Here is a 14,601-nt window from a genome sequence, read left to right as displayed (position 1 = left end):
TTGGTTACAAAGAACTAAGGCAGTAATCCAACATACTGAGAACCATGTGTTTGGAAACCCCATCTGGAGAAAGAATAGTAGTTGAAGACAATCGACCTCCAGCTCTGATTGGTGCATCTGACAAGGAAGAATAATATATAATTTAGCTAGAAGGAGTATGTCTCACGAAAAAAATGTGTCAAGGTGTTGCCCCTTTAAGGATTTGTAATAGTGCTAAGTATTATATTAATAAATTTGGAGAATCTTTCGCACCTATTGTGTTTTGCCTCTTTTTAAAGAGAATAATGTGTGGTGTCATCTGCTATATGCAAACAATGTGATGCTCTACTCTAGTTGCCCTAAAGTCCCGCTCAAGTCTTTCTCTCAAATTGTGCTCAAAGAAAAATTGTTGGATCAGAAAGATGATTTGGATATCATGCTCTGAAATCTATAAGGTTCAAAAGATCTCTGTTAAGGATTATAACACTTGTACACTCTTGTAGTATGATGAAGCTAGGTGGAATCAAAAATCATCCTTAACTAATTTTATATTGGAAATCAAAAATGTTGTGTTCGCTCTTTATCTTAATGTCATGCAAGCCTCTTATGTAGTCTGTCTCACTAACTCTGTTACCCTCTGACTAGATGATGAACCCTAATGGAAATGAAGTAAATGATGCCAACGACAATATTCCTACCTTAACAACTATGAACGAGAAAAATGAGTCACAGAGATATTCGATGAATGGAATGAAGAACAACAAAAGGAATAGAAAAATGTTTGGATACATGATTAGTCCACCTCAACCACAAGCAAAAGCCATGAAACACCTGGATACCCAAACAGAAGAATCAAGTCAGGCTCAGCTATATGAGATATAGACACCCAATCAACCCTCACCCCCTGTTGGTCAAGCAAAGTTGACTCGCAAAGAACTCAAAGCAAGAGGTGCTTGCTACTACTGCAAAAATGAAGGACATCTTATTCGTGAATGCCCCAAGAAGCGTCTAGACCGACTAGAGAAGAAAGCTGCCAAGCATGACTTAAGCAATAATTCAGAAGACCAACCATTTTATAAGTACGATGATGGTCGCTTGATTAGTATACATTGCGGAGCAAAGAAGTAAGGAAGTTCCTTGAGTTTGGAAGAGTTCAAGGTGAACTAAGAACCTACAAATAACCGTGTATCTCATTTGCTTTCATGCTAGCCTTCCTTAATCTCGAGGACGAGATTCTTTTTAAGAGAGGTAGATTTGTAACACTATAAAAATCATCAAATAAAAATAATGCATTTAGTTATAAATGATATTTATGGTAATTAAATTTTCTTTTAAGTGTTTGTTATTTATTTGCCTTTGGAATGATTTTTGATTTCTCATAATCGATTTTAGATATTGAGTAACACTTTCTCTTAAATGAAAATTCACATAACTAATATAATAACTATTAGTCCAAAAATTTATATTTTATTTATAAATAATTTTGGTTTGATTATTATAAATTTTAGGATTATTTAAATATGTATTTCGAAATTAGAAAAGGTAATAGGAAAAAAGAAAAAAACCTAAACTAAACCCTAAAGCCCATTTGGCCCATGAAGCCGCGCCCCTGCTCCCCCTAACCCTAGCCGGACGCCCCCTGGCTCCTCCCTGCTAGCCGCCGTCGCCCCCTATTTCTCTCCCTCCCTCTTCTCTCTCTTCTCTCTCTCCCTGCTTCCACGCTCCAGCGCCAGGACGCAGCCCAAGCGCACGCAACGCCGACCAGCACCGAAGCCGAGCGCCCCTGCCCCGACCAGGTGACCGCGCCATACGTGCCTAGAGCCGGACCAGAGGCCACCTCGTGACACCGCGCAGTGCCGCGCACAGGAAGCCTGCCCGCGACGCTCCTGCCCCGAGCCCCGGCGCGTGTGCCAGGGAGCATCGCGAAGCACAGGCCGAGCGCCCGCAGAAGCTGCAGTAACACGCCGAAGACCCCGACCGGCCAGACCCGAAACCAAAGTCGCCCCGCACGCGTCCGTTTCATCCCTCGCGTGTAATGGTGCTTCATTGCGTCTGCTTCCCTCCCCCATTACCTCTCCCCATTGATGGACGCCATCAATGGCAGCCTTGAAGCCATGGTCGGGCCGACCTCTCATCTTCTCCCTCTCCTCTATAAAAACCGAGCCTCGGAGCTCCCTTCTCCTCCCCGAGTGTTGGGACTATGCTTCGTCGCCGAAGGTCTTGTAGGAAGAAGCAGTTTTCGGCTGAAGCTGTTCGTATGAGATGACCGAAGGTTCCTCTACATGAAGCTTCGAAATTTACAAACCGACATAAAAGTAGAATGACCTTTTAGTCCATAAATGTTTAAGTCACCGTTGTAATCCCTTATGAGGGACATAATTGTAATTCCTCACAGGCTACGCCCTGTGCCTATAAATAGGTGAACAGTACCTCTGTACTGTTCACGCAATCTTGTAATCACTGGCACATTACGCTGGAATTATTGCTTTCTGCTGAGACGAAGGTATAAATGTACTTAAATATTATGTTTCAATATTGAGGTTCACATAATAAAATATATGTGAATATTATTATTCATTTTCGACATGTCTTTTTATAATGCCTTATATTTCACATTTTACTTCATATTGTTTTTTAAGTCTGATCATGAAGGTATGACCTTCGTGATATTTTGTTTATGACCTTCGTCCGAAGCTCATTAAATCCTTAGGGAGATAATGCTTCCGCGGACGAAGGGCATTAATATTTAATATTTTATGTTGCCTTGTTCTTAAGACGAAGCATTTGAGAACAAGTCCCCAACATTGGCGCCCACCGTGGGGTGAACTCACTTCCACTTTTTTGAGCTGATGGCTTCGTTCAACAATCGAGCTGGAGCTGCTTCGGCTCCGAAGCTGGTGCTCCCGATAACAGGTGGTTCGTGCTCAGAACCAGCCAACAAAAAGCAAAAGAAAGAGGCGCAGAGAAGGGTACAACATGTTGGAGTGCAGGGACCCTTCATCAAGTCAAGGTGGTCCCACATACCAATCACCTTCTCCCAGGAGGACCTTCAGCTCAAGAATTTCCCTCATAATGATGCTATGGTTATTTCTTGCGTTATCAAAGGATTTCTGGTCCACAATGTCTTGGTTGATACAGGCAGTGCAGCTGATATCATATTTGCTAAGGCCTTCAGGCAAATGCAAGAGCCAGAAGATAAGATTCATGATGCTACACACCCTCTCTGTGGCTTCGGCGGAAGACAGATTGTAGCACTGGGCAAGATCACCATGCCAGTGACCTTCGGATTCATCAACAACACCAGAACTGAGCAAGTTGTGTTTGACATTGTTGACATGGAATACCCTTACAATGCAATTATTGGTCGTGGCACCCTCAATGCTTTCGAAGCAATTCTTCATCCTGCTTACCTTTGTATGAAGATACCTTCGGATCAAGGACCTATTGCTATTCATGGGAGTCAGGAAGCTGCCAGAAGGGCTGAGGGAAACTGGACTGACTCAAAAGCAATCCATAACATAGATGGAGCTGAAGCTTGTGAACAGTATAGATTTAGAAGGGAGAAAGCAGCTTCAGCAGATCAGCCGAAGCCCATGCTCTTATGTGAAGACATAGCAGAGCAGAGGGTGCTGTTGGGCTCTCAATTATCCGAAGAACAGGAGAAAACCTTGATAAGGTTTTTGTTCAACAACAAAGATGTTTTTGCATGGTCAGCCAATGATCTTTGTGGAGTTAACAGGGATGTTATTGAACATTCGCTCAATGTTGACCCATCCTTCAGACCCAGAAAGCAAAGGCTTCGGAAAATGTCTGATGACAAGGCCGAAGGTGCTCGTAATGAAGTCAAAAGACTCCTCAGTGCAGGAGTGATCAGAGAAGTAAAGTACCCAGAATGGCTAGCTAACACTGTTATGGTAAAAAAGGCCAATGGCAAATGGCGAATGTGTATCGATTTTACAGATCTCAACAAGGCCTGTCCGAAGGACGAATTCCCATTGCCAAGGATAGACTCCTTAGTTGATGCAGCAGCTTCGTCAGAGCTTATGAGTCTTCTCGATTGCTATTCAGGCTATCATCAAATTTGGATGAAGAAGGAGGATGAGCCAAAGACCAGTTTCATAACCCCTAGTGGAACATATTGTTACCTTCGGATGCCTGAGGGGCTCAAGAACGCTGGAGGAAGTTTCAGCAGAATGACTGCGAAGGTTCTCCAGTCTCAGATAGGCAGAAATGTGCTAACTTATGTTGATGACATCATTGTAAAAAGCACGAAGCAGGAAAATCACATTGCTGATTTGCAGGAGACCTTCGCCAGTTTTAGACAAGCTGGCCTAAAGTTGAATCCAGAAAAATGTGTCTTCAGAGTGAAGAAGGGGAAATTTCTTGGATGCTTGGTTTCAACAAAGGGAATTTAAGCTAATCCAAGTAAAATTGAAGCTATACTTCGAATGGAGCCACCAACTACAAAAAAGGGGGCCCAAAGATTGACAGGGAGGCTGGCATCTCTTAATAGATTTATATCCAGATCAGCAGAAAGAAATTTACCATTCTTCGAAGTGCTGAAATTAGCCGAAGTCTTTCAATGGGGACCAAGCCAACAAAAAGCCTTCGAGGAACTGAAGCAATATTTGATAGATTTAACAACATTAACTCCACCAACGCCAGGGGCTCCTTTGTTATTATATGTGGCAGCTTCGCACTCAGCGGTAAGTGCAGCACTTGTTCAGGAGAAGCTTGATGGCCAAGTCAAGAAGCAGGTCCCAGTGTATTTTGTATCTGAAGTTCTTAGTATATCAAAGAAAAACTATACAGAATTGGAGAAGGTGTTATATGCTGTTTTGATGGCATCCAGGAAGCTTCGGCATTACTTTCAAGCATACAATATTGTTGTTCCTTCTTCGCAGCCGTTGAAGGATATTATGAGAAATAGAGAAGCTACTGGGCGGATTGGAAAATGGGCTGCAGAGCTCAATGAATTTTGCATTGATTATGTGCATAGATCTTCGATCCAGTCTCAAGCGTTGGCAGATTTTATCGCCGATTGGACGCCAGGGGCTCAGGATGAAGAAACAAATAAAGATGCCGAAGTATGGACAGTGTTTTGCGATGGGTCTTGGGGAACCTTCGGAGCAGGAGCAGCCGCTGTGTTGGTCTCACCATCCAAAGTTAAAACTTGTTATGCGGCAAGACTCGATTTTAGTTGTACAAACAATATTACTGAATACGAAGCCCTGCTTTTGGGTCTTCGGAAGTTAAAAGCAATGGGAGTCAGAAGGGCCATTCTTAAAACTGATTCCCAGGTTGTTTCGGGTCATATCGACAAGAGTTGCAAGGCTAAAGATCCGAAACTTGAAAAATATCTAGACATGGTCCGAAGAGTCGAAGCTTCCTTCGAAGGATTTTCTGTCAAAAATATCCCTCGAGGACAAAATGAGCATGCTGATTTGCTAGCTAAGTCAGCAGCACAGGGGTTGCCCTTACCTTCGGATGTGTTCTTCGAAACAATAAAAGCACCTTCAGTGGAACTTCTTGAAAGAGCAGTCCTCAATATATCTCCTGTTTATAGCGAAGATTGGAGAACTGAGATTATCTCTTACCTTCAGGGTAAATTCCTTTCAGATGACAAAACTTATAACAGGAGGATAGAGGCAAGAGCTCGTCCATATGTCATGATAGAAGGGGAGTTGTACAAGCATGGAGTTTGTGCTCCACTACTCAAGTGTTTATCTAGAACCGAAGGTATAGAATTGATGAAAGAAATACATGCAGGCATGTGTGGATCTCACATTGGATCTAGGCCGTTACTTGGAAAAGTTTTCCGTCAAGGGTTTTATTGGCCAAAGGCAGCTTCGGATGCAGCGGAATTAGTTCAAAAGTGCGAAGGTTGTCAGAAATGTGCAAGAGATCAAAAACAACCTTCGTCCTTAACCCAGCTCATACAACCCATCTGGCCATTGCAAAGGTGGGGTCTTGACTTGTTAGGTCCGTTACCACCGGCCCAAGGGAACTTAAGATATGTTGTAGTGGCTGTGGAATATTTTTCTAAATGGATTGAGGCAAAGCCTTTAGCCACAATAACTTCGGCCACCATTCAAAAGTTTTTCTGGCAGAATATTGTTTGTCGTTTCGGGGTACCAAAGGCCATCACTGTAGATAATGGAACACAATTCGACTCCGAAGCTTTCAGAAATTTCTGTGATCAAATTGGTACGAAGATCCATTTTGCATCAGTCAGGCATCCGGAGTCAAACGGACTCGTTGAAAGAGCCAATGGCATTATAATGACAGGAATAATGAAGTTAATCTTCAATCAACCCAGGGGAAAGTGGCCAGATCAATTAATCAAAGTGGTATGGAGCCACAACACAACAATATCAAGGTCAACAGGCTTTACTCCATTCAAACTATTGTTTGGTGACGAAGCAATAACTCCGGAGGAAGCCAGAACTGGATCAATAAGGGTAGTAGCTTCGGCAGAATCAGATTCTGAAGTTGTTTATTCTGTGGAAAAAGATGCTATAGAAGGGATCAGGCTTCAAGCTGTGGAGAACATCAATAAGTATCAAGCCGAAACAATCAAATGGCGTGATAGAAAGGTTCGGCTAAAGAATATTAAGCCAGGACATTTGGTGCTTCGGTGAGTGGCTAACCCAGATACAGTGGGCAAGTTGCAGTTGAAATGGGAGGGACCTTTTTTGGTAGCATCTTCGTCAAGACCCGGTTCATACAGATTGAAGGATATGGACGGCAACGACATTCCTAGATCTTGGAATGCGGATGAGTTTCGGCGATATTATGTGTAACTTGATGTAATTTTTTATATTTTTTCTTTTTTATGGCACCCTTTTCCTTTCTGAAGGGGGAGAAAGGTTTTTAATGGGGCCATCATATGTAATTTCCTTTTTTAGTTCTATAAGAGCAAAATCCCCCAAGGAATGTAAATGTAAAAGTTGAGAACGCACCATCGAGTGCCGAAAAGTAAAAGGTGAAGAAGCTCCAAAGTCGTTCCTAAGGGAATGCAGAGCTTACAGCGAAAAGTCAACGCTGATTCCGCCGAAAGTAAAAGGCGAAGAAGCTCCAAAGTCGTTCCTAAGGGAATGCAGAGCTTACAGCGAAAAGTCAACGCTGATTCCGCCGAAAGTAAAAGGCGAAGAAGCTCCAAAGTCGTTCCTAAGGGAATGCAGAGCTTACAGCGAAAAGTTAGCACTGATATGTGATTGTTTCTAAGGAAATAATGGCTGTGATTATGGCTTCGGATATGTGTTTGGACATTCATTTGCACATCACATTACATCATAGCATTTGCATTCATAAACATTCATCCAGGCATATGTAGGATAACCATCATCATAGCATAAGTGGTTGCTTCGGCAAAAAGAAAAAACTGTCTTTTTTACTTCTTCGTGTACGAAAAGAAGAGCTTCGGAAGAAAGGGAAATGTTGTTTTCTATGCTTCGCTGTGTACAAAAAGAAGGGAAGGTGTTTTTTTCGCTCTCGGCTCAAAAAGATAATTTCGTCCACATCAAAGCACCTCTCATACATTAATGGAAGGATAAGATCATATTACAAGGTATGAACAGAATTCATTAAAGACAAGTTTAGTCACATTTACAAAAAGTTATCTCAAAAGTTTCTTGAGTCTGTCTATAGTCTACTTAATATTCAAGGGACCTCAGCTTCGGCGTCATTCTCTTTAACCATCGGCTTCGGTTTCGTCATCCTACATGAATTAAGTTGTTGTAAGACAAAATCGAGCTTGAAGGAAGAGGTAGGCACAAGGTATGATTTCTTACTGGTTCAAGATGACTCCGAGCTTCGTCTCTAGCCTTTTCTCGCTCGCCTTTTGTCCATATCATCTTTACAAATCTATTAGAAATGCTTCGGGCGAGATCAGGAATGTCATCTAGAATTGATGGTGATAAAGTGAAATTGGGCCTATTGACAATTTTTCCATGATCGCAGCCGGCTTTTAGGAAAGCTGCAGCAGTGCCCCGAGAAGCTACCCAGGCGCAGAAGTCACCGTGCCCGGCTATAACTTCGTCAAGCTCATCAATTTCACCCTCAATATGTTCGAAGGTCTTTGGTAAATCTTCAGCTGACGGGGTGAATTTCTCACTGCTAGCTCCAACTGAGTGGAAAAATTTTCTCAGTCGTTGAATACATTTGTTGCTAAATTCCAAACATTTGTCTTGAAGGCCCGCCAATAGTTTTTTCAAATCTGAATTTTGTTGGACTTCAGCTTCAAGTTTTGCATTAAGTTCTTGCTTTTTTTGTTCAAACTGTTCAGATTGACAGAGAAGCTTCGTGTTCAGTTCTGTTATTTTAGCTTCGGCTTCCGCCAATAAGCCTTCAGTTGCTTGAAGCTCGAAGTTCTTCTTTTCAATAGTAGTTGACTGCTCTTTTATTTTGCCTTCTAAATTTTCAATTATAACCTCGTGTTTCTTGTCTTCCAGATCTTGCTGCATTTTCAAAGCTTTGCTCAACAGCATACTCTGCACGAAAACAACCTTCGTCAGACATGTCTTCATTATTAAAAACAATAAAAGTCAAGGGAAAAGTAGTTCACCTTGAAATTGGGATAAAATAAACTACCAACGATATGTTGTCGTCGGTAGCGGCTAATGTCCGTTTCTAGCTTCGGAAAGCCGATACTCTTTGACAGAGTACCGATAACCTTAGCTCCAGTTTGATCCCGGATACAGTCTAATCTTTCATCATCAATACCTCCGAAGAGGAGTGCTCCTGGTTTATATCCGCAAGATTTGGCATACTCTTTAAGCTCTTCTATTTCGGTTTTAGACAACTTTTCTCCAACTAAATTTTGAAACATGAAGGCCTCATCCTCTGAAGCTTCGTCAGCAATTTCCTTTTCTTTTCCCGACACTGCGGCCACGGCCTCTTCGGCGGCAGTAGTAGCTTCTTCTGTGGCCATGTCTAGCAGCATTTTGTCGATGTGTTCAATTGTGCTTTCCAAGTTCAAATCTTCAATTGAGGTAGCTTCGGCAGCCGCGACCTCCGAAGGTGTGATTTCAATATTTGTCATTCCCTCAGCCGCTGGTATCTTCTGAGCTGAAGCTCTCGGTGGTGTCTTGTCAATGACCTCTGTCACAGCGATGATTCTTTGTCTCTTCGCTTTAGTCGTTTTCTTCGTTTTTTCAGGCTCCTTGACCTTCTGAAAAAAACTTTGTCAGTTGAGGCCCCAATGGACTTAGCTTCGCAGGCACGGATTCAGTCATTACCTTCAAAATTTCTTCCACGTCAGTGGCAGAGTGTGATGCGGGAGTCTCCTCTTCGTCGGATACTTTTTGCTTCGGAGATGTTACTTTTCTCTTCTTCGGAGTTTTCTTTTCTTTTGATGGTTCTTTCTCATCTTCATTTAAAGCTTCGGCTATCCTTTTCCTTTTCCGGCCTCCGACACCTTTATTCAAATTTTCGTAGTCAGGGTATTCAAAACCCAAGGCGTCCAGCACTCGATTCAATCTTCGCTTCGGACGGGTGCCGAAGGCCGCGGTCATCAACTGATCTTCTTTTTTGGAGTAATTGCCGAGTATTTCATTGCACATTACTTCAATTGTATCCAGCCACTCTTGGCAAGGTGTTTTAAAGTATTTCTTAAACTTGAAATAGTAAGGTAACCGCACAAGTTCTCCTTCTTTTTTCTCCCCCTCTAGCTTCGGCATTTCCCATTCTTTTAAACTAGGAAAAACCCTGAAAGCCAAAAACTCCTGAACCAGGTCTCTTGTACTGATATGCTCTGCAATAATTCTGAATTCATCCAACGCTTGTTTGGTTGGGCCTTCTGGCGTCATGTTGCAACGAGGTCGGGTTTCTCCGAAGATTAGTTCAAGCGGACTCTGCACAAGCTTCTCCTTGTCGTCATCAACCTTGACATAAAACCACTCTGACTTCCAGCCTGTTGCCCATTTGCTTCGGTAGCTGATTACAGGAAACTTTGTGGTTTTTCGATAAGCAAAATTATAGCAACCAAAATTGTCATGCAATCCATCTTTTCTAGCCTTCGTCTGATAGTGCAGCTCGTGAACTCGACAAAAGCTGTCCGCAAACGGCTCCACCGCTTGGCTTCGGAGGGCCCAAATATAAACACTAAGCCTAACGATAGCGTTAGGAGTCAACTGATGAAAGTAGATACCAAACCTCTTCAGTACCTCTGCAATAATCCCATGTAGGGGGAATCTTAATCCAGCCTTTAGAAAGCTCTTGAAAATGACTATTTCATCCTTCTCCGGCTTTGGGGTAGTTTCTTCCCCCCCGAAGCGTAGTAGCTTCTTCTGACTTTCACTGAAAAAACCCGACTTTACCATCTTGGAGAGATCAACCTTTGAAACAGTAGATTTTTCGAAGTCCAAGTGGCTGGGTTTACTTGGCATGGCAATACGATAATCATCTTCGGGATCAGTTTCTTCAAGGTTTTCTTCTTCTGCTTCGGCAGTTGTTTGTTCTGCTTGTTCTGCATCAGCACTAGGGATTTTTTCCGAAGTTACCAGCCCGGATCGTTGCATCGCTTCGGAGATGGGAATAGTCTCCAAACCTTCAGCTTCACCTCCCTCACGCTCAACCCTAGCGGTAGAACGCACTCTGGCCATTTAATTCTGAATTTGTGGGAATTAAATACTTTTTCTTCCGAAGTTTTTTCTTCTGACGAAGCAGGCTTCAAGCCGGAGCTTCGTTCGATTCCGAGAGTCAAGCTTCGGCTATGGTTAAAAATTTTGGCAGCAAAACAGTGCAAATAGCAATGAATGCTGTGGTAACTTCACACCTACTCGTCTGTTTATATAGTACTGCAGGTAAGAAGGCGAAACGCCAGGATTTTTACACCAGGCGGACAGCCGCTTGCACTCGCTGCACGGTGGACCGCAGAGACCAAACAGTAACTCTGCAAGGTGGGACCGCTATGCGCTAGGAAACTGAATCGTTTCTCGACAACGAGCTCAGGGAAGGTGTTTTTTGGACCTTCGGCTTCCTGAAGCTTAGGAGACTTTTTTCACGGATCAAGCTCGTTACGAAAAACGATCTAGCACCGCGAAAGGGGCTACTGTTGGGACTATGCTTTGTCGCCGAAGGTCTTGTAGGAAGAAGCAGTTTTCGGCTGAAGCTGTTCGTATGAGATGACCGAAGGTTCCTCTACATGAAGCTTCGAAATTTACAAACCGACATAAAAGTAGAATGACCTTTTAGTCCATAAATGTTTAAGTCACCGTTGTAATCCCTTATGAGGGACATAATTGTAATTCCTCACAGGCTACGCCCTGTGCCTATAAATAGGTGAACAGTACCTCTGTACTGTTCACGCAATCTTGTAATCACTGGCACATTACGCTGGAATTATTGCTTTCTGCTGAGACGAAGGTATAAATGTACTTAAATATTATGTTTCAATATTTAGGTTCACATAATAAAATATATGTGAATATTGTTATTCATTTTCGACATGTCTTTTTATAATGCCTTATATTTCACATTTTACTTCATATTGTTTTTTAAGTCTGATCACGAAGGTATGACCTTCGTGATATTTTGTTTATGACCTTCGTCCGAAGCTCATTAAATCCTTAGGGAGATAATGCTTCCGCGGACGAAGGGCATTAATATTTAATATTTTATGTTGCCTTGTTCTTAAGACGAAGCATTTGAGAACAAGTCCCCAACACCGAGCTCCCTCTCTCTCTCACGTGTCTCTCACTCTCTTGCTCGCCGGAGTTCGTCACCGTCGTCACCGGAGTCCGTGGAGACTCGCCGGAGTTCGTACTCACTGTCTGCGTCCCCCAGTCGGAGTTCCGGCCGCGCAGCACGACGATCACGCTCGTTCCCTTGACCGTCGAACACTCCCCCTCGTCGACGTTCATTCCTGCGCATGAGCATGAACCCAAGGTGGAAGACAACCCCAAATGTTGATTTATTTTCTAAATCATGTTTTGAATTAATTTATGGATCTTGTGAATTATTGTTGTAATATTGATGCGATTTGGCGATTCACGTGTATGATTTTAGATATTCGATATATACGTAACCAAAATCGAACCCCGCGACAACGCTTTAATATGCGTATGATTTTATAATTCTAAAAATGAACACGGTCATTATTCACTAACTCAGTGATTTTCATACTAGAAATGTTTATTTCGTTTTAGTGTGTGTGGAACGATAATCGTTAGCAGTATTTAAGTGTAAACTTATTTGCCTGACGAAATAGAAGAAATACTAAGCCACATATTTCCGGTCAGATGAAAATATATATATTACTATTCATGATAAATTTATTCATAAGTATGGCACTTAATTACTTAGAATTAGTAAGATATTTATTTATGTCATAATAACCATGAATAGGTTATTAAAAGTCCCATTTACTAATTTACAATTAATTCTTAGTATATTAATGTTAGAAGAATTAAATAAACAATTTTTACTTATATGTATAAATTCTATTTAGAAAAGAAAGGAGAAAACCGAAAGGATAGAATTTGATAATAATGTTCAAATAACCTAATTAGACGCTCATACTTTTCTAATAAAGAAATTGATAGTTATGTTGGTAAACATATGTTTCTCACTAAAGAATTAGATAACTTGTTTCTAACTTTAAAATGACCTTTTTAATAGATATCATATTTTTGATTTAATAAGGTTCATTATAGATGTTTAAATATAGCCGTATTAAATAGAAACTTAAAATAATATGTAGACATATGTTTCTTAATAAAAATATAAGATAAATGTATGTCCAATTAATAGATTATTTATATTTTTTTAATTAAAAGATAACAAGGGTCATTGCTTTTATAAACTAAAATGATAGTTTATACACAATTTCCTTTCTAATGAATTAGATCATTTGTTCCTACAATAGAATTAATAGATTAATTATCCTTTATCATAATTTATTAATCAAACCTATAGTCAATTTATTCTTAACTAGATTTATGGCATGATTAATGATTTCATAGAATTTTGTCCACATTATATATGAATCACTTAGCTTTTCCTAAAGGATAAAATAAAGTAATAAGAGTTTAAGTTCTTTTATAACTTAAAATGTTACTTTATATATTGACTTCGAATATAATAATATAGGCTATTTGTCTTCTAATGAAATTAAAAGATAGTTATTTGTTCATTATCTTTTTGCATGAAAATCCACTTAAGGGCCTATAACCTAGCTTTTCATAAAATAGGTATTTAATAATAATGAACTTTTCATATAAAACCTATTTATACTTATATCTTAGTTTATCATAAGTGAAGGTTTAATAATGAATTATAATGCGTTCCATAATGCTTCTAAAATTAATAAGGTATTTCATAACGCATTAACCTTAGATTTATAACTTATATCTTTTCTTAAAAAGTTAAAAAAAGGTTTAATATTGTTATAACGTGTTTTATAAAGTATAGATCACACATTTTTGAAAAGAATACCCTCTTATTATAGCCATTACTTGCGATGTTTTTGAAAAGCGAACGCTCTTTTCGTTAGGCTTTCTTTTAGCTTTACGTATGGTGAATGTTGTATGTTATTACGTGGTGTTTGTTCTTCTTGTTTGTTTGTGTGATATTCAGTGGTTGATCTAATAGTTAAGAATCAAAATCTATTCATATCCGTGGAAGAACCTCAAGTTTTCAATAAGCAAGGCAAGTGGACTTCTCCCTCTGCAAACTCTGTTTGATCCCAAACAATACATTTAATAAAGTTTATTCTTGGATATATATGCATAATTTGATGGGTTACCTATTTAGATACCCCTAACCTTTCCACTTGACTCCTTGTTTAACCTGGGATTATGATCTAATCAAGTAGCTATGTTATTGCTACAACTTTAAATTTATGCAGTCACTCCTTTTTATGATATTAATGTTCCAAATGGTAAGTTTACTTTATTGTTGTTAACCCGATGGTTAAACAAGATTATTGCTTATTAATTGGAACATGGAGTGACCACCCGGGAAAACAGTGCTACCATGAGAACTATCATGGCTCTGGTCTTGGCTAAATAACTAGGGAAGTCTTATGTTGGGTGCTGGTCGTGGTCGACCAGAACGGGGGCATCTGGCAAGCGCTTATAGTTCCGGCTCAGACAGATTGGATACGGGCATAGTTCCCAAAGCTTTACCCTATAGTCTGGACTATAAGTTGGTTACGGTAGGTGTACCTTATGCAGTTGACCATTTCCAGCATTTGCGTAATGAGGACTCTAGGGAGAAGCCTCGTAGTGAGACCCTGGCCATTCACCTTGGAAGTGAATACGGGTCTAGCTAACCCGGGCAAAAAGGGAATCGCGACTTATGGGTAAAGATGTGCCACCTCTGTAGAGTGTAAAACTGATATATCAGCCGTGCTCACGGTTATGAGCAGCCTGGACTCCTCACATGATAATTGAACTTGAAGATGGAAATAAATCGAGATCCGATGATCTGCCAATGGTTTGCTTAAGTGGTTTCACTTAAGTGTTTTTGATATACTATTATACTTTTGTTTAATGGGAATACTTGGGATTCACACTTATTAGTAAGACATGTGTTGTTAATAAAATGTTGACCAACTAAAATGTTTACTGCTCAACCTTTTCCTCACCTTGTTAAACTTGCATTAGTTTTTCCCCCACT

The sequence above is a fragment of the Zea mays genome, chromosome 4 (genome assembly GCF_902167145.1).
Source record: "Zea mays cultivar B73 chromosome 4, Zm-B73-REFERENCE-NAM-5.0, whole genome shotgun sequence".
In the NCBI taxonomy this organism is placed as follows: domain Eukaryota; kingdom Viridiplantae; phylum Streptophyta; class Magnoliopsida; order Poales; family Poaceae; genus Zea; species Zea mays.
The sequence above is the reverse complement of the archived record's forward strand: the minus strand, read 5'-3'. Positions refer to the sequence as shown.